Source organism: Muscardinus avellanarius (genome assembly GCF_963383645.1).
Source record: "Muscardinus avellanarius genome assembly, chromosome: 1".
In the NCBI taxonomy this organism is placed as follows: domain Eukaryota; kingdom Metazoa; phylum Chordata; class Mammalia; order Rodentia; family Gliridae; genus Muscardinus; species Muscardinus avellanarius.
In genome coordinates, this window is record NC_137786.1 from 90,952,727 (window position 1) to 90,979,842 (window position 27,116).

The 27,116-nt window shown below is 33.1% G+C and overlaps 1 pseudogene across 1 annotated transcript; it reads left to right on the plus strand.

Moving 5' to 3' along the window:
* Nucleotides 1-14,207: 14,207 nt before the first annotated feature.
* LOC308272327 lies at nt 14,208-14,817 on the plus strand (annotated as a pseudogene). Its single transcript has one exon. The product of its transcript is annotated as an uncharacterized misc_RNA (transcript).
* Nucleotides 14,818-27,116: the final 12,299 nt, after the last annotated feature.

A 27,116-nucleotide genomic window follows, 5' to 3' on the forward strand; every position in this document is an offset into this window, starting at 1 on the left:
GACCCACCCACCACTATGCTTGAAATCTGCTTTCAAGATTGGTTTATGGTTGAAAAACATGAAGAAACATAAATGCAAGCAAAAGAGTTAATCAATAAAGAAAAATGTGTTTGCACTTCCTAAAGAAGTGCTCCTTGAGCAGGCCTGACTGAGGCTGTGTACAGTACATGCTCACTGCTGCCACTCACCCCGTCCTTAGGTCCTTAGTGCAAATCATTGAAATGGTGTTTGCTTTACCTCTTCCATCTGCCCTTTTTATTTATTTATTTATTTATTTATTTATTTATTTATTTATTTATTTATTTATTTATGGAAGGATTGCTTCTTAGAAGAGGAACAAAGAACAAAAGTAAATTTACTTTCTTTACAGTCCTTAAAATTTATTTGGCAATCAGGAAGGCCTAATGCTTTTACTGAAACAGGACCAGAAAAGTGTGATTTCACAATCATCCTTTTGAATATGTAAACAATCCCATCACTTTTGAATATATAAACAATGCTTCAGGCTTCACGTTTCTATTCTCTATTTTATTTTATTTTATTTATTATTTATTTATTATTTATTTATTTATTTATTTATTTTTGGTGGTACTGGGGTGGAACGCAGGGGCTTCCTACCTATGGGTTATACTTCCAGACCTATTTTTATATTTTATTTGGAAACTGGGTCTCACTAAGTTGCTGAGAGCCTCACTAAGTAGCTAATGTGTTCAGTTCTCCTTTCTCCAAGTACACGTTTTGTTTTCACTATATTAGAAATGCTAAGCACACTTAAAGAATTCCCCTAGTTCAGCCAAATGTCTGCTCTAGCAAGACTTGTGTGAAGCCCGGCGTGGTGGCACAGGCTTGTAATCCCTACGCTTGGGAGGCAGAGACAGGAGGATCACACAGGTTCGAAGCCAGCTGCGAGTATGCTGACTTAAGAAAGAAAGAAACCCTGTTTCCAAATTTAAAAAAAAGGTATAAAAAATAGGTCTGGGAGTATTGCCCGGAGGTAGAAGGGTTTCCAGGAACCCCAGTACCACCATAAAAAAAAAAGATTTGTGTGATTATTCTACACTCTATCAGTCAAAGACATTTTGTGCTCACTTAGAATTGTTTTATAGGAGCATCAATTATCTATAGTGCATTTAAATAGCTCCCAATAGTTAGTTGAGGCCAAGGATGTTGTTTTGTTATTTTCCTATTTCCAATGCGTATGTACTGTATGAGCATTAGAAAAAAATATGTATATGCATACATATATAATACTATATTATTTATTGGACACTTAATAAAGGCATAAAAATATGTGTATTAGAGAGCATTTTCTCATGACTGATGTCAAGTTACTAAATAAGTATAAATTTTAAAGGAGTATAATAAAAATTATTTTTTTTATTGGTGCATTTTAGTCATATATCTTAATGGGGTACAAGACAGTAGAGACTTATATGCACACATAACCACATAACTCATTAGCTTTTCTACAATTTCCAAACTATTCCTTGCCACCCCCCTCCTTCTCATGTTTGGCTTACTGACTGACTTTGATTTGACTGTGAATGTATATCATGTACATTATGGAATTTCCCTCTTCCTTTCTCCCATCTCCCTCACTTAGGTCACCTTATTTGGTTTATATGGTTTCTCTTTCTTATATGGTTTCTTATATGGTTTTCTTATATGGTTTCTTTCTTATATGGTTTCTTATATGGTTTCTTTCTTATATGGTTTCTTATATGGTTTTTATAGGTCACCTTATTTGGTTTATATGGTTTCTCTTTCTTATATGGTTTCTTATATGGTTTTCTTTCTTATATGGTTTCTCTTTCTTTGTTTAGTGTTCCTCCTATGACCCTTTTCCACCCTAGCTTCCACATATTGGCGATAACATCCAATTTTATATTTTTGGTGACTGACTAATCTCACTTAGCATAATGTTCTCCCGTTTCATCCATTGCCCTGCAAAGGACATAACTTTGTTCTTCTTTATGACTGAGTAAAATTCCATTGTGTGCATATCCCATAGCTTTTTAATCCATTCATCTGTTGATGGACATCTTGGCTGATTCCACAGTTTGGCAATTGTGAATTGTGAGGCTATGAACATATGAATGCATTAGTTTGGTAGTTTGGTTTTCATTTTGAGGGGTAGATATTCAGAAGTAGAATTGCTGGATCATATGGTAGATTTGTTCTCATTCTTCTGAGTATCCTCCATCCCGTTTTCCAAAGTGGTTGCAATAATTTACAATTCCACCAAAAAACTATTAAGAGTTCCCACTTCTCCACATCCTCACTAGCATTTATTGTTGTGTTTTTAATGAATGCCGTTCTAATTGGAGTAAGGTGAAATCTCAGGGTAGTTTTGATTTGCATCTCTCTGACTGTTAATGATGGTAAGCATTTTTTCATATATTTATTAGCCATTTGTATTTCTTATTTTGTGAAATGACAATTTAATTCAATTGGGAGTTTTTTATTGGATTATTTGTTTTCTTAGTGGTGTTTTTTGAGTTATCTGTATATTTGAGATATTAGTCCTCTATCAGAGGAATAATTGGCAAATATTTATACCATTCTGTTGGCTCTCTGTTGAGGTTCTTGGTAGTTTTCTTTGCTGTACAAACACTCTTCTGTTTAATGCAATCCCATGTATTGATTTGCCTTTTAATTTCTTGTGCCTTTGGCATCTTTTTGAGAAAGTTTTTACTTGTGCCTATGTGTTGAAGTGTTGGACCTATACCCTCTTCAAGGAGTTTCAAGGTCTGATTTCCAAGTCTGAACCATCTTGAACTGACTCTTGCTCAGAATGAGAAAGTGGAATTTATTTCCATTTTTCTACACATGATTAACCAGTTTGGCCAGCACCGTTTGTTGAAAAGGCTATATTTTCCATTGTATGTTTTTAGCCCCTTTGTCAAAATTCAATTGCCTATACATGTGTGGATTTGTTTCTGAGACTTCTATTTTGCTCCATTGGTCTATGTGTCTGTTTTTGTGCCAATACCATGCTGTTTTTTATTATTTGGCTTGATAGTATAATTTGAAGTCAGGTATTATGATGTCTCCTTTATGTTTTTTGTTTCTGAGAACTACTTTGGCTATTCTGGATATTTTGTTTTTCCAAATGAATTTAAGAACTGATTTTTCTACATCTTTGAACAATGACCTTGGCAATTTAATTAATATTGAATTGAACCTATAGATCACTTTTTGAAGAATGGCTATTTTGATGATATTTATTTTGCCTATCCAAGAGTATGGAAGATATTCCCATCTTCTAATGTCTTCTTCAGTTTCGTTATTCAAATATATATATATATATATATATTATATTATATATTACATATATATTATATATTTTTTTAATTGGGATTTTTTAAACTATGGGAAGTCCAAGTTACCCATCAGTGCAAAAAGGTTATACATTCTTGAGATTGAGTAGGAACTGAAATAAGAAGCAAAATACTGAAGGTTGTTCATTTCACAGACTGAGGCTTCTGTCCCTTCTCATTAAATACTTCTTTTTCTCTTGTGAAACTCAAGTACTTTTATTTTAAACTACACAAGAAAGGAGTGGAGATGAGCAAGTAAATTACTTTGGGCATAAGCTTTTACCCATTAGTTCTGTTAAAATGTACTCTTTAAATATAAATTTTCTCCTCCTTCCTAAAAGAACAAACAAACAAATGATGTATCTCTTCAAGAAGACACAATTTCTAGATCTTAAAAATAATACAGAATGGTCATGGCAAATTCCAAGAAATGATCAACACTGTACAATTGGCCCAAAATATTTATATAGACATGAAAGTATTCATTAAGAAATTGTTTTCAAAGAGGTTGGAAACTTTTTAGATATTTTCATGCAGAATATTTTACATAAAATGAGTTGCTTTTCATTTGAAAATTATGTTAAATTAATTTTATTAAAGATTTTATCCAACATATTGAATAGTTCCATATTTTATTAAAACATATTTATTTTAATGAATGAGATACTGTGAATTTCTTGTTATCACTAATTGGGATGCCTGGCATTGTGGTACATGCCTAAAATCCCAGTACTTGGGAGTATGAGACATGAGGATCAGAGATTTGAGAGCAGACTCAGAAATATAGCAATACCTTGCTTTAAAAAATAAAATGATGAAAGGAGTGGGAGGATAGGTTAGAGGTAGAATACTTCTGGATTCAATTCCCAGTACAGTTTGAGAGAAGGCTCTCTGATAAAGGGTTATGTCCTAGGGAAAGCTCTGAAGTAGTCCACTTGTGGAAGTAGAAGCAAACTTAAGTAGTTGTTTAATAATCAGAAAATCTGTTTTGGGTTAAAAGAAGTCTGAATTATTCATTTTAATAAAAAAAAAATTAACTACAGTATATGCATATCTGATGCACAATGATAAATGAAAGTTCTAGAATTTCCCCCTACTTTAATTTGAATTTTAAAATGTCACCAAAGACCAATGTATTATTTTTTAATTTTTTTTATTTTTATATGTATCATATTGAAAATTGTATACATTCACACAGTGCTTGGTGCCCTCCCCCCTCACTTCTCTTTTTCTCCTCACAACAATGAGTGTCCAGGATGACCATGCTACATTTACACTTATACACATATTCAAAGGTAGCTCCTCCAGTTAATCAACCTCAGCCTTCTTCCTCTCCTACCCTTTCTTTCTAGCTTTGCTGAGGTTTCCCCTCCAGGTATTCCTAATACTACCTAGCTTGGGAATATTAGAGAAAACATATGCCCCTTCTCTTTCTGTGCTTGGCTGATCTCACTTAACATAATGTTGTCCAGGTCTTTCCATCTTTTTGCAAATGACATGATGCTTAGTTACCATTTGACTTTATTGGAAGTTCACCCTACTGGGAGGTTTTGGATTATTGAGGGATTACCCTCAAAGGAGACTGTGGAATTCTAGACTTTCTCTCTCTCTCTCTCTCTCTCTCTCTCTCTCTCTCTCTCTCTCTCTCTCTCTCTCTCTCTCTCTCTCTCTCTCTCTCTCTCTCTCTCTCTCTCTCTCTCTCTCTCTCTCTCTCTCTCTCTCTCTCTCTCTCTCTCTCCTCTCTCTCTCTCTTCTCCTGTCTCTCATTCTAGCTATAAATTGAGCAGTTATGCTCTGCCATATGTCCCTTGAAATCATATACTGCCTTGCAACAAGCCCAAAAGCAATGAAGCCAACAACCATAGACTAAAAATCTCCCCAAATTTAAGCCAAAGTACACCTTTCTACCTGGTAAATTGCTTATATCAGGCCTTTCATTGCAGGTATGGCAATCTGTCTAGCACATGCTCCTTAAGTTCTGCTTCTCCTATCAAATAAAATTTGAGGGAAAATCATTTAATTGTTATATATAACACCCTTGCCATTCTCCTAACCTTTCAAAATATGTTAATCAACTGCCACTTAAATGCATTCAATTCTATAAATTTTAACTTTAAATTTAATTTTAGATTCAACATGGGGATCATCAAATATTTAAACTGAAGTTATAGAAATAAAATGCAGGGAAACAAAATTTAGTAATAATACAAAGTTACCTACACTGTTAAATTTTAATTTAAATTCTACCAAATTATAGAAAACCAAAGGAAAAATAGCTCTGTGTATTTGAGATGAATATAGAAATAATTTATGAAAAGTTGACTTTTAAAATAATAAACAGAAAGTATGATCATATTTTATATGTAAAAGAAATAAAAGTATAGACAAAAATGGGTGATTTTACTCATTTTAGGAACTGAAATAAGTATAAAATTAAGTACATCCAGTCTCTATTCCCTAATTTATTAGCATTTAGATGCACTAATGGTCAATAAAAATTAATTCATTCATTCATTTATATTTATCAGTACTGGCAATCTCACCCAGATCCTTGCACATATAAGACAGACTATCTACCATTCAGCTATATCCCTAGCCAATATTTTTGTAACTAGGGAATCACATAGCAAAGAAATTTGGGCAAAGGCTTTATATTTGTAGACCATTCACAAATTATACAAGCTCCTACTTTCATCTGAGAAAATACTATTGTCTGAAACATGAATATTTATTGAGATTAATATTCACAGGCACTAGAGACAAATTTATATAACAAAGTATGTTTTTTTAAATGTTTATCAGTACATTGTAGTCTCACATCATAGTGTAGTTCAGAATGAGGAACATACATGCACATAGAATTCTGGATTCTAGAGAAATCTAGAAAAAGACAACACAATATGGAACTCATGAGTTTTCCTACAAAAGAGATCAAATGTGAATGTGTCTCAGTGCTTTAACTTTCTTATTGTTAGTAGGCTAACTTTAAAATGATACTAATATATTGAAGCTTCTATTTTATGGGTTTTTTTGTGTTTTTTTGTTGTTTGTTTGTTTTGTTTTGTTTTGTTTTGGTGGTACTGGGTTTCCTGGAAGCCCTTCTACCTCCGGGCTACACGCCCAGACCTATTTTTACATTTTTTTTATTATTTGGAAACAGGGTCTCCTAAGCCAGCGTGCGCGGCTGGCTTGGAACCTGCTCGATCCTCCTGTCTCTGCCTCCCAAGCGCGGGGATTACAAGCGTGCACCACCACGCCCGGCTTATGTTTTTTTTTTTTTTTTTTTTTTGAAACAGGGTCTCTTAAGCCAGTGTGGCTGGCTTTGAACCTGCAGGATCCTCCTGTCTCCGCCTCCCAGGTGTGGGTATTACAAGCATGCGCCACCACGCCGGACTAGTTTCCTCTTTTCAACCTTATATGTCTTTCAAAAAAAGAAATCATTTCAGAATATATTATCTGATCATTTATCACTAAATACACATACACAAATTTGGAATATATTTCATGTATTTTAAACTAATATTTTAACAAATACATATGTTCATGATGAATAAGTAATATATTCATGATAAGTGTAAAGATGTACAATTACATAAAGAAAACAAAATTAAGCTCCTTTTTATGCCACTACCTATATCTACTTCACAGTAGAAATGTCCAAGCCGAGGGTGGTAGCACATGCTTGTAATTCCAACATTTGGTAGGCTGAGACAGGAGGATCACAGTTGACAACAACCTCAGCAACTTAGGCCCTTTACAACTCAGTGAGACCCTATTTCAAAATAAAGAATAAAAAATAGGGCTGGAGGTATAGCTTGGAGGTGGAATGCCTCTTGGTTCCTTCCCCAGCCCCCCCCCCCCCACACACACACAAAAGTCTTTGTTTGGAACAGTCATCTGGTTGAAAAGAAAGAAAGGTGGAATTATTTTCCCCCATATTCCTATATTATTATGTGGGAAAAGTCATAATTTTGAAGCTAATATATCCATTATCAATGGAGTAAACAGTAATGAGTTAATCATTTTCTCTAGGCTCCTCTGCCAGTGCTCTCACACCAATGTCTGGATCCACTGGTCTTTCTCCTTTCTAGAGACATGTTCACATAATGCTTTGGAACAGCTCATAATCTTTTATGTATTTTGTATTTGAATTCTATATTAACTGGAGATGTTTAACACAAAATAATTTATACATTAAGCATTAAAAAGGCTTTACTAGGAAAATACTATGCAGAGAGTATCATATAAGTCTATATACAGCCCAGCACTTGACATACAAACAGGGATCCGAAAGAAAATCACTGAAGGAATAGAGATTCATAATTCCAATGCTATTTTGCTTGTTTTCAGTTAGCTTAGCTTAATTGTTTGGATCCAGTGCATTTTAGTGCCTGAAAAAATATAGACTAAACCAGGCTTTTGTCTTCTCACTCTGCTGAAGAACAAGTAGCCTGAATCCACAGAGATTAAATTTTAAAAATGCCTATAAATTGCATATTTTGAGAAGACTACTATCAACTTTTTTTTTTCATGGTACTGGAATTCCTGGAAACCCTTCTACCTCTGGGATATAATCCCAGACCTATTTTTATACTTTTATTTGGAAACAGGGTCTCTTAAGTCAGCGAGCCTGGCTTCTAACCTGCATGATCCTCCTGTCTCTGCCTCCCAAGCGTGGGGATTACAAGCGTGAGTCACCACTCCTGGCTGTTATTATTTTTTTAATTTTTAAAAACCAAATTAATTTAATGTGCTCTTGCTTGTGATAAAGTTTTTCTAAGTGTCTTTCAAAGTCCTTTCGGCTACCTAAAATTGTATTAAACTTGTAGAACAAAGATAAATGAGGTTTCCACTTACTGTATTACAAGACCAACTAGCAACATATAAAATATAAATATGTTCATAAATACATTAAATTAAAGCCTTTGTAAGAAGTAGGTCAATGGCAAGCATGGACCCTTTTGAAAATGAAGTAATATTTGAAGGAAAATATAACCTATCATATCTAAAAAATGCATTTGACAGCTGAGGATTGGCTCAACTACAGAATTATGTTCCTCAAATTACAGAGTTTGTAAGTTAAGCTTATTATATTAAATTTTCCTATATGCTCTCTAAAAAAGCCAACACAACTCCTAACAATCTTCATTAGAAATTAACCCTGCTAAGAAAATGTATAATGTTTTGCATTCCTTCCTACCCAATATTACTTTTTTTTTCTTATAAAATGGTATTAATTCTTTTCCAGTTTGGTAGTCTTTTATGTACATTTTTAATTCTGCACTGTTCTCTCTCTCACAAGAATTAGATGTTTATACTAACTCCCCATTTCACACTTGTTTTAACTGTCTGATTCTTATTATTTACTCAATAAGTTAGTTTATACATACATTTTCCAAATTCTTCATTTTGTTATCAAGTCTATAATAATTATCAGGGGACTTAAACTATCATCACTCCATTGAAATTGAGAATTAAAACTATTCACTCTTCCCAGAAAATAGTTGGCATTCTAAGTGTGAATGCATTTCTTTGTAAGTTTAATACTCAATCAATCCCTTTCAAAAACTCTCCGGAATTTAAAAGTCTGCCAGTTGCTAATTTAAAGCCTCCTAAAACCAGCCTGGCACAGTGACTCGTGTCTGTAATCCCAGTAATCTAGATGCTGAGACAGGAGAATTTCAGTTTTGAGTTCGGTCTTGGAAGTTTACCAAGAAGACCCTCAGCAATTTCTGTTTCAAAATAAAAAAATAAAAAGGACTAGAGGGTGTAGCTCAGAGGTGTAGCTCAGAGGGTGTAGCTCAGGGTGTAGCTTCCTAGTTCAATCCCCAAAACAAAAAAATAATTCTGTGCATCACAGTATTGATCTTCCTTATTTATGTCAGCAATACACTCAGCTTTCTTTTTTAATTGTTTATTAGTGCATTGTAGTTATGTATCTTAATGGGGTACAAGATGGTGGAGGCATACATGCACACATCACCCAATGAGCCCTTACCCAGGTGGACTCTTTCTTCAGAAAATTACTTTGCGACATTCTATAAAACACTAAGAAAACAAGAATCCTGCACTGTGGCATGGAAAGAAATACTATTATCATTCTCTGGATCTAATTTCAGAATAGTTTCCGAATTTCCTCCCTGATGTCTTACATTATTTTGTAGCAATAAAATTTTTCTTCTTTTCTAGTCTTTTATTTTCTACTCTGCTAGAGACTGAATCCAAGGCTTCCTTACAGGTGCAAAGTATGCAAAGCACTAACTCTGCTACTGAACTATATTCCAAGACCTATGTTGCTAATAATGTCTCTGATCAAATAGGCCCATGTTTTAAGTTGTTAAATATTATGATATAGAAGTACTTTAAAAATGCTTCATTTGGTAAGTATACTTTATACCAACTTACTTTACTTCAGCTATCTAATGTTTGCTTTTTTTTTGCTTATTCTTTGAAAAAATGTTTTATATGAACTGCTATTGTTTTGAATAAACTCTGTAGGTGTGATTTACATCTAATAAAATGGACTTTATTTTGAGTCTTTATAAGTCATGACAAAAATAATGTAATCATCACCATAATGAGCAAATAGATTATTTTCATTACTACCAAAACTTTCACTATCTCTTCCTAGTCACCACTTCTCCCCAGAACTTAAGCAATTGCTAATTTTTTTCAATTTTTGTGATGCAGATTAGTTTTGACTTTTAGAGAGTTATACATATACAGAGTTATACAAGTATTGATTTTATTTTAATCAGTATGAGAGGTTTTCCAATGTGTCTATCTTGTTATATAAGTATACATTGATTTGTATGTAACTCTATAGTACATATACATGCATTCTATAAAAATATTTATATTTCTATATAGCACTATAAAATATTCTATGTGCCTGTTGACCTACCAATGGAATACTATGCTATTATATGTAAATGTGCTATGAAAATAAATGCTTCCATTTTTAAATAATACTTAGGATTGGAATGGCTAGCTCATGATAAATGAATAGTTAAATTTATAAGAAAATATTTACTGTTTTTAAACTAGTTGTATCATTTTCTATTTTGCTCAGCAAAGTATAAAAGAGCCAGATAATATATATATATATATATATATATATATATATATATATCTTTATTAGCTCTTAGTATTATTCATTTTGTATTTTATTGGTGATTTTTAATTTTAGACATTTTACTTGTAATAATATTTCACTGTGATTTTAATTGCATTTTTCTGATAAAGACTCTAAACATCATTTTATGCTCTTGTTAAAGATTTATAAGTCTTATAAACATATTCATATATAAATTTGAATATAATTTCAAATACATAAATTTTATGAATTGAAAAAATGTTTTATGTTAGTGCATAGCTATTAAATATATTCTGAATACAGTTGTGTGTGTGTGTGTGTGTGTGTGTGTGTGTGCTGTGAATAGAGCTCAGGGCTTCACATATGCTAAATAAGATTTTTACCACTGAGCCACATCTTAACCTCCAGATTTTAAAAGACTGAGCGATTTAATTTTATATTTTAAAAGACCGAGGAATTGTCCCACAGTGGAAAAAAAAAAAACACCTAAGGAAACATGGCAAGTAAATTTAATGTGGTTTTGTACTGGATTTTTCAACATACACATTTTGTTAGAAATTTAAGTGTATTTATAAATTAGGTAGTAATACACTGTTTCACTATAATGGTCATTCTTTGATAAGATAAAGAATTGTATATTTTTTAGAAAATGCAAACTGCAATACTGGGAAATAGTTATTTATGTCCAATAAATTTTTCAAAATGTTGTGGCTTCAAAATGCCAAATATTTACAGTCTCACAATTTTTTGCATATTTAAGGTCATTTTAGGATATAATATGAGGTTACACTGAAGATTTTGCCCAAGTTTGTAGTCAGCTGATAGCTTGAATTAAATGTAAGGGTCTATTTCCAAGAAAACTCACTAACATAGCTGTTGAAGAGAAGATTCAGTTTCTCTTATGCACACATGTGCATACTCCCTCATGTATAGTTGCATATACACACACATCAATGCACAGACATTCATTACACCCACGCATGCACATTATAGGAAAACTTCTTCAAGTAGAATCACTAGCTATCCAGAAAATAAAGCCAGAATTCTGAAAGTAAATTTTGAGTTGACAGTTTCTCACACTTCTATTTTTAACTTCATCACTTAAATTTGTCAATTCTTTCTGAAAAATGTACATAGGTTCTGCCTACATATTTCCATTTTCTTTATCACCAACTTACATAAGCCATTACGTTCACTTAGTTCCTAACACTATTTTTCTGCTACCTATTTTCTTCTCTGTAATCTGTTATGCATAATTTGAAAGGTTTAACTATTAAAGAGCTTGTACAATAGATACAGTATAATAAATTCAGTAGCTGTCTACCAACCTCAAATTTTATTATTAAAATAGCTTATAGTTTTGTTCTTTATTATGAAGTAGAATTCCATTGTGTGTATATTCTGTATATACACACAACGTGTGTATATACAATATATACAATGTGTGTATATTTTGTAACTTATTTATTTGTTGATGAACACCTAGATTGGTTCTGTAATTTGGCCATTGTGAACTGTACTGTTATAAACATAGATATGCATATATTACTATAATATTTTGATTTTAGTCCCTTTGGAAAATACACAAGAATGGTATAGCTGGGTCATGTGATGGATCCATTTTCAATTTGCTGACAAATCTCCACACTGCTATCCATTGCAGTTGCAATAATTTGCTATCCAACCAACAGTATAAAATATTTTCTATTTCCCCACATCCTCCCCAACATTTATTGTTGTATTACTTCTTGATGATTTCCATGCTGACTGGGGTTAGATGGAATATCACTGTAGTTTTGATTCTCATCATGTATTTATTAACCATTTGTTTTTCTTTTTTTGTGAAATGTCTATTTCAATTCATCATTTCTTGATTATTGTATTAATTTTTAGTGTTAGATCATTTAAATACTTTTTATATTTTATATATTAATCCTCTACAAGAGAAAAAACTGCCATTATATCATATGCAGGAAAATTGAGGTATCTGGATAATATTATGCTAAATGAGATTTAGCCAGTCATGGAAAGCAAAGGGTCATATGTTTTCTTTTATATGCAGAAGATAGAAAGTAATCGGGATATCAGACAGATTTCAGACAATGGAGGAAAAACTCCAGTGGAGTGAGGGGATGGTCTAGAAAAGGTGGGGAGAGAGAGAAAATCAATGAAGAAATCACTTCCATTAACTTGTACGTATTAGATTACAAATGTCACTCTTAATATCCTGTATGGATAAGGGGAAATTGGAGAGGAAGCCACAGGAAAGCTCACCAACTGCTATGTGCATTTATTTCACTATCACTATGAGTTACATTATGATCTGAGACTATAATGTACCAAAAGTAATTATATATATATATATATATATATATATAGTTTATGCAAAACATAAAAAATAACTTTCTTCCATTTCTCAATTATTTTATCACTCAAATGTGCATTGTCCCTGGGTAGAGTTCTGTAGTCTTGCCCAATAAAATAAAAAACTTGGCTGGGTATATTGGCGTACGTTTGTAATCCCTGCACTTGGGAGGTAGAGACAGGAGGATCATGCAGGTTCGAAGCCAACCTCTCCTGGCTTTGGAAACCTGTTTCCAAATTTAAAAATATGAAAATAGGCCTGGGAGTGTATCCCAGAGGTAGAAGGGTTTCCAGGAACCCCAGTACCACAAAATAAATAAATAAACAAATAAATAAATAAGAAACAAACAAATAAATAAATAAAATAATATAAAAATTGTTTCTAAAACTCTAAAAATAATGGAACTTATTTAAAATATGTAATACTGGCAAGAACATTAGAAAAGTATTATTTGATGTAGCAATTTAAATAATTCAAAATATTTGGTAAATTTTTATATATATGTAAGTTAAAATGACAGTGATATCATTGAACTTATTTTATTTCAGGATACATTCACATTTGTACATAATTATAACACTTAAAATATAATTAAGTGGGAGTCGGGCATGGTGGTGCATGCTTGTAATCCATCATTTGGGCGGCTGAGACAGGAGGATTGCAGTTCATGGACAGCGTCAGCTACTACTTAGTGAGACCCTTTGCAACTCAGTGAGAACCTGTTTCAAAATAAAGAATAAAAAATAGGGCTAGGTGTAGCTCAGAGGTAGAATCTTCCTGGGTTCTATTCCCAGTATGGCAAAATAAAATATACATATATATGTATATATAATTAAGTAAATTATGAAACATCCATTCACCTGGTTATTTTGCATTCATTAAAGTAGTTTAGAATATTTTATTGATATAATCAGTGTTCATGGTGGATTAATAAATGTAAGTATCTGTACATCAGTCCTTCATATATCATCTATATATCACAATGAGCCTGTCACTGCAGGAGTTATCTATGTTAAGCAAATACCAGAACAAAGAGTAATCCCCTTTACTGATCAAGTTGCTTGTCTGACAGGATATGGGCAGTCATCATAAGTTATCCCCAAACCTGTACAGTTGGAGAATGCAAAATTCGAGGCAGAAGCTACTAGTCTGCTCTCTGACACCTATTTGGAAGGTCAGCAGGAGGTGCCTGAAGAAGCCCTGGATGCAGATGGCTTTATCCAAATAGACTCCAAACAGTCTCTGCACCTTGAAGTAGAGATCATTTCCACAGACCCAGACAATACGGGTCAGGAGTCATCACAGGAGAACTCTGCACCCCAGAATATGGGGGTACACTCATGCCCTCAGCTTCACCTAGTGGCTCCTTCCCTCATAGTCCAGGGGAAGAAATTGACCCTGAAGGGGAAGCACCTGAACAGATTTGATGAGGCTGGCACTAACAACAAGCAAAACTGGACAACCACCACCATATTCTAACATGCGGACCCTTTACTGACTAACTGACATGAATCAACAACGTCACCCAGCACTGCCACCTGGGCCTTTCCCCCAAGCAACCCTCTCTTTATCTAATCCTAAGGATCCACAATTTCTGCAGAATTCACCAAAGGTTACTTCTCCAGCTTATGTGATGATGGACGACAGCAAGATCAGTGCTCTACTTTTCATTTTCATAGGTTCAAATGTTCAGGAAGCACAGGATTGGAAACCTCTTCCTGGACATGCTGTGGTCTCATAGTCAGATGCTTTGAAGAGCAGTACAAGTAACTATTGCTGTTTCTGAAGATCAGAAATTTCAGAAACAAATCCTAAGTCCCCAGAATACTAGTCTTCCTACAAGTGGAAATGATGTTCCCAGACCACAAAGCCCAGTTTTCCTTTCTGTTGCTTTCCCAGTAAAAGATGTAGCTAGAAAAGTTTCAGGATTTGGTGGCAAATGTAATCCCTTTGGAAGTTATGATATTGCTGGAGAGATTACTGTGACTACTGACCAGGCTCACAGAGGAGAAACTAAAAATGGATGCCGAAAATGATGCTGTTTTGAGTCAACACTCAAGGTGAGTCTGCCACCAAGCATAATAATATATCAATACATTTCTTGCAAGCACACACACACAAAAACTCCTGCTGGGCGTGGTAGCACAGGCTTTTAATCCCAGCAATGGGGAGGCTGAGACAGAAAGATCGCGGTTCAAGGACAGCCTCAGCTACTTAGTGAAGCTCTTTGCAATTCAGTGAAAGCCTGTTTCAAAATTAAGAATAAAAAATTGGGCTGGGAGAGTAGCTGAGAGGTAGAATGTCACTAGGTTCCATCCCCAGTACTGCAATAAATAAATAAATTAATTAATTAATTAAAAGAATTTTACAAATTTAAAATTTTACAAATTTTGTGGTTACAAATTTATCTGCAATATAATTATAGCTCAATTAAAAATAACACAAAAGATAAAATAAATATTTAGAAACATGAAGAGAGGTAATATTTCAATGCTTCAGTTATTTTAATTTTCTCTCTGTATTTTCTTATCTTCTATAGCTGCAACACAGAAAGAAAACAATTAAAAATATTATTTATTTTTTTCCCTTTACCCTGTGGCAAATGAATTAAAAGTCTCACTGGCAATATCTAGACCATTAAATTCTTTATGAAACTTTTGAAAACTTACTTTTTTTTATATTTTAAGGCTTAAGTTTAAAATATAAATCAGTTAAACCCCATACCCCACTCACTGGTTTCTAAATGGCTTCCTACTCACCCCAAGGAAATGAGGCAAAACAAACTCAATTTTAAAAACACATTCAGTTGGGCGTGGTGGCACACACTTATAATCACAGCATTTGGTAGGCTGAGACAGGAAGATTGCGATTCAAAGACAGCCTCAGCTACTTAGTGAGGCCCTTTCCAACTCAGTAAGACCCTGTTTCAAAATAAAAAGAATAAAAATAGGCTGGAGGTGTAGCTCAGATGTAGAATGCCCCTGGGTTCTATCCCAGTACCACATACACATACAAAGACACACACACACACACCAAAAAAAAAAAAAACAATAGTGTGTCAGAAACTTTACATTCTTGCCTCACTAACCCTCTAATCTACCCTGCTACCCCACCTTCCTTACCTCCACTCCACAAATGTTCTGACCTTACTGACACCCAGGCTCAACTGTTAATGTTTGCACAGCATGCCTTTTAGCTAGGACATTTTTTTGCCCTAGTGATTGTGCAGTTGCTCCCTTAGTTTCTTCACGTGTTAATAAAATAAAATAAATCAAGTCTTACAGAATATAACTTTAATTGTAACATTACATGCTTTCCATTTTGCTGTGATTTACTGTTCCCCACAGCACTTATCTTTTGACAATATATACTATACCAACATATTATCTATTGACTTCCTACTGAAATATAAACTTGATGACAAGAGAAATTCTTTTGATTTTGTTTACTATTATATCTCCATTGTGTTTAAATTTTTAATAAATAAAATGTGGATATACTCAAAATTGTTTATTTTTAGTCAAAAAATTAAAGTTAGATGATTCATTTATTTATTTGAATCTACTTTAATCAACAGCCTTACAGCAACTTGAATCAAAGTTCAAATTAGATTCAGCTTGAATTGTGGCATGTCTAGAAATTTTGTCTTTTTCCTAAACTAATCGTACAATGTAATTGGAATAATAACTAGAAATAGCAAGTATATATGCTAATCAACCCTAAATGTACAATGACATTTAAATTATTTTGTTATTCTTTTGTTTTTATCACATAAAATATTAGGATGACATAATATTATGATAAGTTGAATTTTATAGAAATAGACTCAGAGTTTGTGAGATTCATATGCATAAAATAAGCAAGTGCCCTCTGAAATGTTCAGGTTTAAGTCAGCATTCCTACTGCTGTGATCCAAAAATCATAACCACACAAATTAGAAGAAGGATTTATTTGCTCACAGTCCTGGAGATTTCTGGTTCAGTTCCTGTGAGGTGGGATTCATCAGCAGAGCTTAAGGCATGATAGTGGGAAGGAGAGAGAGAGAGAGAGAGAGAGAGAGAGAGAGAGAGAGAGAGAGAGACAGAGACAGAGACAGAGAGACAGAGAACAGAATGCAGTGCTCTCACATCATGAATGCCAAAGTAAAAGAGTAAGCAGGGGAAGGAAGGATCATGTATTTTTCCAAAGTCCATACCCTCAGGCACCACTCTATAGCCCCCAAACCCTGCCTACAACATGACTGCCTAGTCCCTGTGAGGTCTTAGGGACCATCCTAAATCCAAACCTAAAGGTAAATGTGAGGAAAGCAAGACTGGGCAGAGGATGACTATGAAGTATAAAGCAGTTCCAACAGCAGTGTAATCTACTCTAAATGTGAATGTGAACTATGAGGAACCTTACAGTTGTTCCTAATAGAAGGAATGAGGTACTGCAGACTCCACATCAATCTCTGGATGTGCATTACTCCTGATCATGAAGGGAGGTATAAGAACTTTGCAACCCCCCCCCCCATACACACACAGAGTCACAGACATGGCTTTCTTTCTTACTCTCATTTTTCCCTAATGTTTAAATTAGTAGCCCATTGGGAGTGCTCTCATTTTACCTCTGCCATTTTATTATACTCTCATCACTGGGTCTGCTTGTACATTCACTTTCTTATTTTGTGGTCTACAAGATTATTCATGTATATTTTTATCTCAGCCCTAAAATTAGCCAATTATTTGGGCATTCCTGGAATTTTTTTGTGTGTGTGTGGAGGGGGGGTCTGGGGATGAAACCCAGGGGAATTCTACTTCTGAACTACACCCCCTGCCCTATTTTGTATTCTTTATTTGAACCGGATCTCACTGAGTTGCAAAGGGCCTCACTAAGTAGCTGAGGCTGTCCGCGAACCACGATCTTCCAGTCTCAGCCTCCCAAATGCTGGGATTACAAGTGTGCACCACCATGCCTGGCTCCTGGAATTTTTTAATTAAAGAAGGATATCAGATAATTGGAGAAGGATATCAGAAATCAATTTCTGGCCACACACACACACACACACACACACACACACACACACACACACACATTCTCATATGTGCCCAGTAAGAACATTTTGGTTGATGGTGAACCAATAGGTCATCTATGACATTCTTAGCCATTTAAATTTGTTTAAGCACATTCTGATATTTAAATAACTGCAAATTATCTTAATCATATATTTCTCAGAATTTATCACTTTCTTTAGCAATGCACAAATGTCTATGTGTATATAAGTATATATTTTATATCTATAGATAGGTACATAGATACATTTGTGTTTATATATATATAATATATATATATATTATATATATATACAAAAATGTTCAAATTTTTTGAGAATGAGTTTCAAAGAATATATGTAAATATTCTTTCCTCAAGCATACAGAGCATAATTTGAGTGTAATTATATTCCAAGTGTACAATTCCAAAAGAGAAAAATAACTTATAGGTGAATAAACATGACAGATACTGCCTCAGTCAGGTCAACAAAGGCAAGATCAAACTGACAATGATTATATATATATATATATATATATATATATATATATATATATATATATATATATTGCAATAAAATTAGCCCTTTACTTCTGTTGTCTTCCTTTAAAATATATAGAGTACCTCTTTGTAATTGTGAGGTGAACATCAGATCTCAAATGAAAGATAATCCACAAAATAGCTCACTACTTTTCTATACACGAATCAAGATCATTGAAAAGAAGGAACATCTGAGGCAGCATGATTGCAAAAATCAGTCTAAAAATGCAAATTATAATATCTAAGGTAATATCCTGGATAGGATGCTAGAACAAAAAATAAATTGTAGTTTATACAGCATGTAAAGACTAAAAAGTCCTAAGGAAAGTATGTGCTTTAGTTCATAATAATGTCATCATACTGATTGTTATTAAGATATTATTCATTAATAATAACATAAAATAAATGTAAAATGATAGTACTAATAAAGAAAGTGATTGCGGGACATAGAGAGAAACTCTGTACTATATTTCAATTTTCCCCTGACTCTAAAACTGTAAAACTGTTCTAAAAATAGAATTACAATAAAACGGTATTGGATCATAATCCAAATATTAAAACATCTATCCATTGGTCTCCAGTGAAAGAAGTAATTGTAACTACATTAACAGCAAAGAAAATAAGTCTTCATTGCAAAAGAAACTTATGAATGTACAAACTCTTCTAACGACTGCAACTTCGACTTTACCCCTTCAAAAGTAAGTAAAACTTATTAACTCACTTCTAAAGTATAGAGATAGCAAAGGTGGAAAAATAGTATTTTAATACAAAAACTAAGCTTGCACTACCGTATCTAAGTGATACAGTTCACATTATCAGAAAAAAAAATTTGTCATATTATGTATTTCCTTATACTATGTAATAAAAAGGCCATTTCACCTCTGTGATTATCTTTCTCTCAAAAAACAAAGCAGTGTGTAGTTTAGTTAGTATGGAAATACACTTTCTTGCTTTTTAACAAATTCATCATAATTTTGTAATATATTAACTTTTGTGGAAGCTGAGTTAAAGATAATGAGAACTCTATACTATCTTAGGAATTCTCTTTCCTTCCTTTCTTTCTTTCTTTCTTTCTTTCTTTCTTTCTTTCTTTCTTCTTTCTTTCTTTCATTTTACAGTACTAGGGATGGAACTCAGGCGCATTCTACCTCCAAACAACCTTATCCAGCCTTATTTTTTATTATTAATTTTGAAACAGACTTTCACTAAGTTGCAAAGGGCCTCACTAAGTAGTAGCTGAGGCTGTCCACAAACCATGACCCTCCTGTCTCAGCCTCCCAACTGCTGAGATTACAAGCATGCACCACCAGTTTTGGCTTATTTTAGGAAAATTTCTATGAAGCCAACATTACTCCAAAAAATAAATAAATAAAAAGGTATTTGTGTGTGGACATGTTAAAATCATGGAGACTCATTTAAATATTCATGTGTTTTTTGATATAACAGGAAACTTTTAAAGGTGGTTACTTTTAAAATGTTTTGCTTTTATAACAAACTACAAAATAATCTAAGTAGCAAAATAAAGCCACCAAACTCATTAAAGAAGTGTGATTATGTTTATTCTTTATTCTCTTTTTGGGTCATGTCCTATTTTCTCTCTCCTGAGAACCACTATCAGTACTTCTAAGGCAGTAATTTTGCCATTTTGTACATTATATAAATATGTTTATATAATGTGCATTTTTAGGTTGCATTTATTTTACCAAAAATCAAAATTATACAATATTAAATATGATGCATGTATTCTAATGAATATATATATATATATAATTTTGAACCATTGTAAATTTGAAAACCATATGTTGAAACAACACAAGTGTGAAACAATTCTTACCTATTTTCTAGGGCAATAAACCTAGAGGTAGCAATGTCTTTTCCTAATGTATGCTTAAATTCCATTTTTTAAAGTGGTGTTACTAATTTGATTCCTCACATCTTTTTATAAGAGTTCTAGTAATATTTGGCATTTGTCTTAATAATTTTCAAGATTAAAGCTCTAACTGCACAAGTTTTAAGTGTACAGTGCAAATAAATTATTCTCCTGTATTTTGCCCTTTTTACTGCCACTGAAACAAAATACAGAACATTTTCTGGCATCCAGAAAGAAGTTCTCTGATATTTCCACTAATAAATATATATATATATATATATATATATATATATATATATATATATATAATTTGAATTCCATCGGCATTGATTCGTTTTTTTATCAAATATTGAATTATGTGTGTAACTACTCTATTCAACTTTATGTCAGTAAAAGTCATCAGTATGATTGAAACAGGTTTTAGCTCATTATGTTTTATTGCTACACATTATTTTATGGTAGGACAACTTATCTGTTCTATCTTTTTTATGTTTTTTGATTATTTGGGGTCATTATCAAGATAACATGCCTTTAGTAGATTTGTACAATACTTGTGTGGTACTGGCAATGAAGCCCAGGGACATTTTACCTCCAAGCTATGCCCCCAGCTTTTTTTTTTCTTTATTTTGAAACAGGATATCACTAAGTTGCAAAGGGCCTCACTAAGTAGCTGTGGCTGTCCTGTTTCAGCCTCCAAAATGCTGAGATTACAAGCATGCTCCACCATGCCCAGCTGATCCTCATTTTAATGTTTTGTTCTTTTGGGGTCTTATCAAGGCATTTTTTACCCATGACTACATGTTGGAGTGTTGGTTCTATGCCCTCTTTAAGTAGCTGCCAGTCTCTGGTCTAATTTCCAGGTCTTTGATCCATCTTTAATTGACTCTTGTGCAGAGTGTGAAAGGTGGTTGTATTTCCATTTTTCTGCATATGGATAAAATGTTTTGCCAAGAATGTTTTGCCAACATTATTATTATTAAATCAATTGGCTGTAACTGTGTAAATTTGTTTGAGTCTTCTAATCTGCTCTATTATTCTTTATGTCTAATTTTGTGTCAGTGCCATTCTTTTTTTTATTACTATAGCTCTATAATATAGTTTGAAATCAGGTATTGTGATTCCTCCTGCATGGTAATTTTGCTAAGAACTATTTTGTATATTTTATATTTTTTGTTGTTGTTGCTCCAAGTAAACTTAAGGACTTATTTTTCTATATATGTATAGAATGATCTTGGTATTTTAATGAGTATTGCATTGAAACTGTAGATCACTTTTGAAAAAAAATGGCCATTTTGATGTTTATTCTCCTAGCCAAGATTAAGAGAAGTCTTTTCACCTTCTAAGAGTTTCTTTAATTTCTTTATTCAATGTTTTATGAAGAGATCTTTTAAATTTTATATAGATTTATTCCTAAGTATTTTATGTTTTGGGGGTATCATGAGTGGAAATGTTTTATGGATTTATTTTTCAGTGAATGTATGATTGGCATACAGAAAAGCTTTTGATTTTTAAGATAGATTTTGTATTCAGACACTTCACTGAATTTTTTTAATGTTTTTTGTTTTCGGTTTTTTTTTGTTTTTGTTTTTGTTTTGTTTTGTTTTGTTTTTCGGTTTCTGGAAACCCTTCTACCTCCGGGCTACACTCCCAGAACTTTTTTTAATATTTTTATTTGGAAAAAGGGTCTCCTAAGCCAGCGAGCCTGGCTATGAACCTGTGCCATCCTCCTGTCTCTGCCTCCCAAGTGTGGGGATTACAAGCATGCGCCACCATGCCCGGCTTCACTGAATTTTTTTTATTACTTCTATAAGCCTTTTGGTAAAGTTTATTTGGTCCTCTAAATATATTATGTCATCTCCCAATAAGATAGTTTCAGTTCTTCTTTATTTTTATTTGTACTCTTTTGGTCTACTTCTCTTGCCTTATTGCTCTGGCTAGGATCTCAAGTATTATATTTTTAAAAAGCGTGACAGTGGACATTCTTGTTTTGTTCCTGTTTTTAAGAGAGCTCTTATGGTTTTTCTCCATTCAATATGATGTTGGCTGTGGGCCTATTATATTGCCTTTTTTTGTGTGGTATTAGGGGTGGAACGAGGGTCTTTTCTACCTCCGGGCTATACTCCCAGACCTATTTTATACTTTATTTGGGAACAGGGGCTCACTAAGTTGCTGGGAGTCTCACTCAGTAGCTGAGGCTGGCTTCGAACCTGTGCAATCCTCTTGTCTCACCCTCCCAAGTGCTGGGATTACAAACAGGCACCATCACCCCCAGCTTTATATTGCCTTTATGTTGTTGAGGTGTGTTTCTTGTACTCTGATTCTCTGCAGTGTTTTCAGCATAAATAGGTGTTGGATTTTGTAAAATGCTTTTTCAGTGTCTGTTGAAATGATCATGCTATTTTTTCCTTATTTCTTTTTATATGGTAAGTTTAATGAATTGTTTTGCATAAGTTGAGGCAGCTTGCATTTCTGGGATGAACCCAACTTGGTCATGGTGTATAATTTTTTTATATGATTTTAAATGCAAGTTGCTAGTATTTTGTTTAGAAGTTTTACATCTAAGTTTATTAATGATATTGGACTGTAATTTTTTTCTTGAACTGTCTTTATTCAGTTTTTGTGTTAATGTGATGTTGTTTTCAGAAAATATGTTTTGGAGAGTCCTGTCTCTATCTGATGTCTGATGGAATAGATTAAGAAGTATTGGAATTAGATCTTCTAAATAGATTTTATAAAATTTAACTAAGGAACCATCTCGGACCTGGGAAATTTTTTATTGTAGGCTTTTTATGACTATTTCAATATCTTTGATTGCTATTGGTTGTTTTACTTTTTCTCTATCTTCTTGATTCTATTTAGAAAGTTTGTATGTCTGAAAATTTGTCATTTATTCTAGGTTTTTCATTTTGTTGGAGTATACTTTTTCAAAGTAGTTTGTTTTTTAGGGCTTTAAAACGTGTATTTAGGATATTTATTTGGTAATTTTCTGTTCTTTATCTAATTAAAAAATTGTTGGTGCACTCTAGTCATACATCTTAGTGGAGTACAAGATGGTATAGGTATACATGCACAAATCACCCAATTAGCCCTTACCTAATTCCTGCCCTATTCTCTCACTTTAACTCCTTCTCGTGTTTAGCTTAGTGATTGACTTTTTTGTAATTGTACATTATGTACATTAGGGAATTTCCCTCTTCCCCTCTTACATCCCCCTAAGTTAGGTCACCTTATTTGCTCATATAGGGTATCTTCTTTTTTATCTAGAGTTCCTTCTATGACTCATTTTTCCTTAGCTTCTTATATTAGGGAGAGCACCTAAGTTCATATTTTTGTGACTGAATAATCTCACCTATTTTCCTGTAAATCATGTAATTGTGTTTTTATTTATGACTGAGTAAAATTCCATTGAGGAAATACCCCATAGTTCTGTAATTCATTTATCTGTTGATGGACATCTTGGCTGGTTCCATAGTTTGGCAATTGTGAATTGTGCAGCTATGAACATAAATACAAATGCATTGGTTTGGTAGTTTGATTCTCATTCTTTAGTGTAGATACCCAGAAGTGAAATTGCTGGATCATTGGTAAGTTCATTCCCATTCTTCTGAGGATCTTCCATACTGTTGTCCAAAGTGGTTGCACTAATTTCTCATCTCTCCAACAATGTATTAGAGTTTCCACTTCTCCACATCCTCACCAGAATTTGTTGTTTGTGTTTTGAATAATTACCTTTCTAGTTGGAGTTAGGTGAAATCTCAGGGTAGTTTTGATTTGCATCCCTCTGATTGCTAATAATTTTGAGCATATTTTATGCATTTTTTGCCATTTGATTGTAAGTGCACATTGCTATGAATTTTCCTCTTAATACTGCCTTCAAATGTCCCACAGACTTATGTATGATGTGTCTCTATTTTCATTTATTTCTAGTAATTTCTTAATCACTACTCTTATTTCCTCTATGACCCATTTCTCATTGAGCAGTGTGGCATTCAATCTCCACATGTTTTTGAGGATTCCCTGGGACGTCTTATAGTTGATTTCTAGTATCATTCCATTATGGTCTGAAAAGATGCAAAGTGTTATGTTACAATTTTTTATTTTGCTAGTGTTTGCTTTGTGGCCCAGAATATGGTCTATTTTATAGAAGGTTATGTGAGTAGCTGAAAGGAATATAATTTCAGCTGTAGTTGGGTGGAATATTTTTTATGTGTCAAGTAGATTCATTTAGTTTATGGTATTTCTTAGGTATGAGGCATCTTTATTGACTTCTTGTCTAAAAGATTGATCCAGTGGTGTGAGAGAAGTGTTGAAGTCTCTCAATGTTATTGTTTTGGGATCTATGTGAGATTTAATGTCATAAAGAGTTCGTTTTATGAAAGTGGTTGCATCTATGTTATGGCATAAATGTTGACTATCATTATACCCTCCTGTTGGAGTGTTCCTCTTGCCAGTAAAAAAAAAAAAAAAAAATGACCTGCTTTGTCTCTTCTGATAAGCTTAGGCTTGAAGTTTATTTTCTTGGATATGAGAGTTGCTATCCCTGCTGATTTATCCCTGCTGGTTTTCAAGTTTCATTAACATGAATTACCTTGTGCCAGCAATTCATCTTAAATTTATATTTTCACTTGTAAGGTGTGTTTCTTGCAGTGTACACTAATTTTTATTAGATACTTACTACACACTGAGATTGTTGTCATGATATATATATTTTTTCAAATGTTTTACTTTTTGCTTTTCTGCATTCTTATATTTATTTATTTATTTATTTATTTATTTATTTATTTATTTATTTATGGTGGTACTGAGGGTAGAACCCAGAGGCTTTCTACTTCCGGGCTATACTCCCAGACCCATTTTATATTTTATTTGGAAACAGGGTCTCACTAAGTTGCTGAGAGCCTCACTAAGTAGCTGAGGCTGACTTCGAAACTACACAATCCTCCTGTCTCAGCCTCCTAAGCGCGGGGATTACAAGCATGCGCCACCATACCCGGCTTCTTATTTTATTTTTAATGAGAAATATTTTATATCTAAATTAGATATAATTATAATTTTACTTAACTATGTAGATATTTTCTATTTGTTTAATTTCTAATTTTTCATGTTTAATATTTTCTTTTGAACTTAGGAAGTATAGATTGCAATTTTTCAGTACTTTTCCTTTTAGTTATCTTTATAAGTTATTCTCAAGTTTATATAAATTATTACTTATTTATTACAGTCTGTTTTAGTTTAATATTATTATATCATGATCTTAGTTTTTTTGTCTTTAAGTTAATTACTATGTACATAAATTTTACTTAAATATACATAAAAATCACCAAAATTGATATTTCTAGTCATTATTTATTCATTTATATGAATGCATTATTTGTCCTTTTCAATATATTTCATTTTTTTCTCTTTTCATGCCAAAATGTGCTTTTATTCATCATAAAAAATATTTTGTGTTTCATTTCATGAGTAATGATGATCAATTATCTCAGTTTGTCTTTTTTGGGGGGGGGCCTGGAAACTTCTAAGTTTTGCTTTTAGTTGAGTTTTTATAAAGACTTTTAAACAAAAAAAATGAACAAATTTTAAGTGCAAACTTAATATACTTTAATGGTACATTGTAGTCTCACATCATATCATCAGTCAAAGTGATAGGAACATTTTGACAAATGCACACATTCATCTGACTCTTGTCAACATCAAAACGTCTCTGAACATTTCTGACTTTCTCCATGCATTTTCAGTCATCATTTTCTAAACTTGTAATGGTCTGAGAGATTAGTTCACGAATTGTTTATAGGTTAGTTTAGCCTTTTCTAGGATATAAATCGAATTATGTGTATATTAGTTTCTTTGTTTTGTTCCTTTTCTCAACAAAGTATTTTTAGATCATGATAATTTATAAACATCTATAATGAGAAAAAAATACTTTAGGTAGTGAATGAGATAGATTCATGTTCAAATATCAATAAAAACTCCAAAATACATTTTCTTAGTGGTTGGTTTTCTTTCCTTACAATAACTATCCTATTTTTCATATATATATATATATATATATATATATATATATATGGGACTGGAGTTCCTGCAAACCCTTCTATCTCTGGGCTACACTCCCAGATGCTACCGCATCTCTTGCAAATCTTGAGAAAGCTCGATCAGGGGATCCGCAATGGCATAGATCCCCTATGAAGAATGTCTAGAATTCCTTTCTTCAAAAAATTATTTTAGGATTATTTGGATTAATATGTATAATTGGAATTTTATGTATAAACATTATAACTAAAACTGATGGGCAGCGGTTTGTGAGACTCAGGCAGCAAAGATTATTTCCCAAGGATAAAGTTATTGGGCCAAACATTGAGTTCAAACTGACCTTAGTTTGAGCCACTGTATAAGATTAGGTTTGAGTCAGCCTTGTGAAGTGAGACAAAGCATACTATGATTATTTAAATGTCTGACACCCTGCCCTGAAGTATGTAAATAATAACTTTTTCCTGTCCTTGGAGATCCTGCTTGCATGGCTATGTCCTTGCTTTTCTGCCCAAAAATAAAGTATAAAAGTTGCAACAAATCCTGAATAAAATGAAGAAAGTTGAATCTAATTAGTGTGGTCATTCTTCTTTCATTTTTGACCTCAGCTTCCCCTCATCAACACACGAACCTCGACTCTGCTAGGGCTGGACCCCGGCACCCAGACACCTATTTTTTATATTTTTATTTGGAAACAAGGTCTCTTAAGCCAGCGCAGATGGCTTTGAATCTGTGCAATCCTCCTGTCTCCACCTCCCAAGCATGGGGATTATAATCATGCGCCGCCATGCCCGGCCTATTTTTCATATTTTAACAGTTACTTTTTGCAATTTATTTTATTTTGTTTTTGACTCAATATGTACCCATACT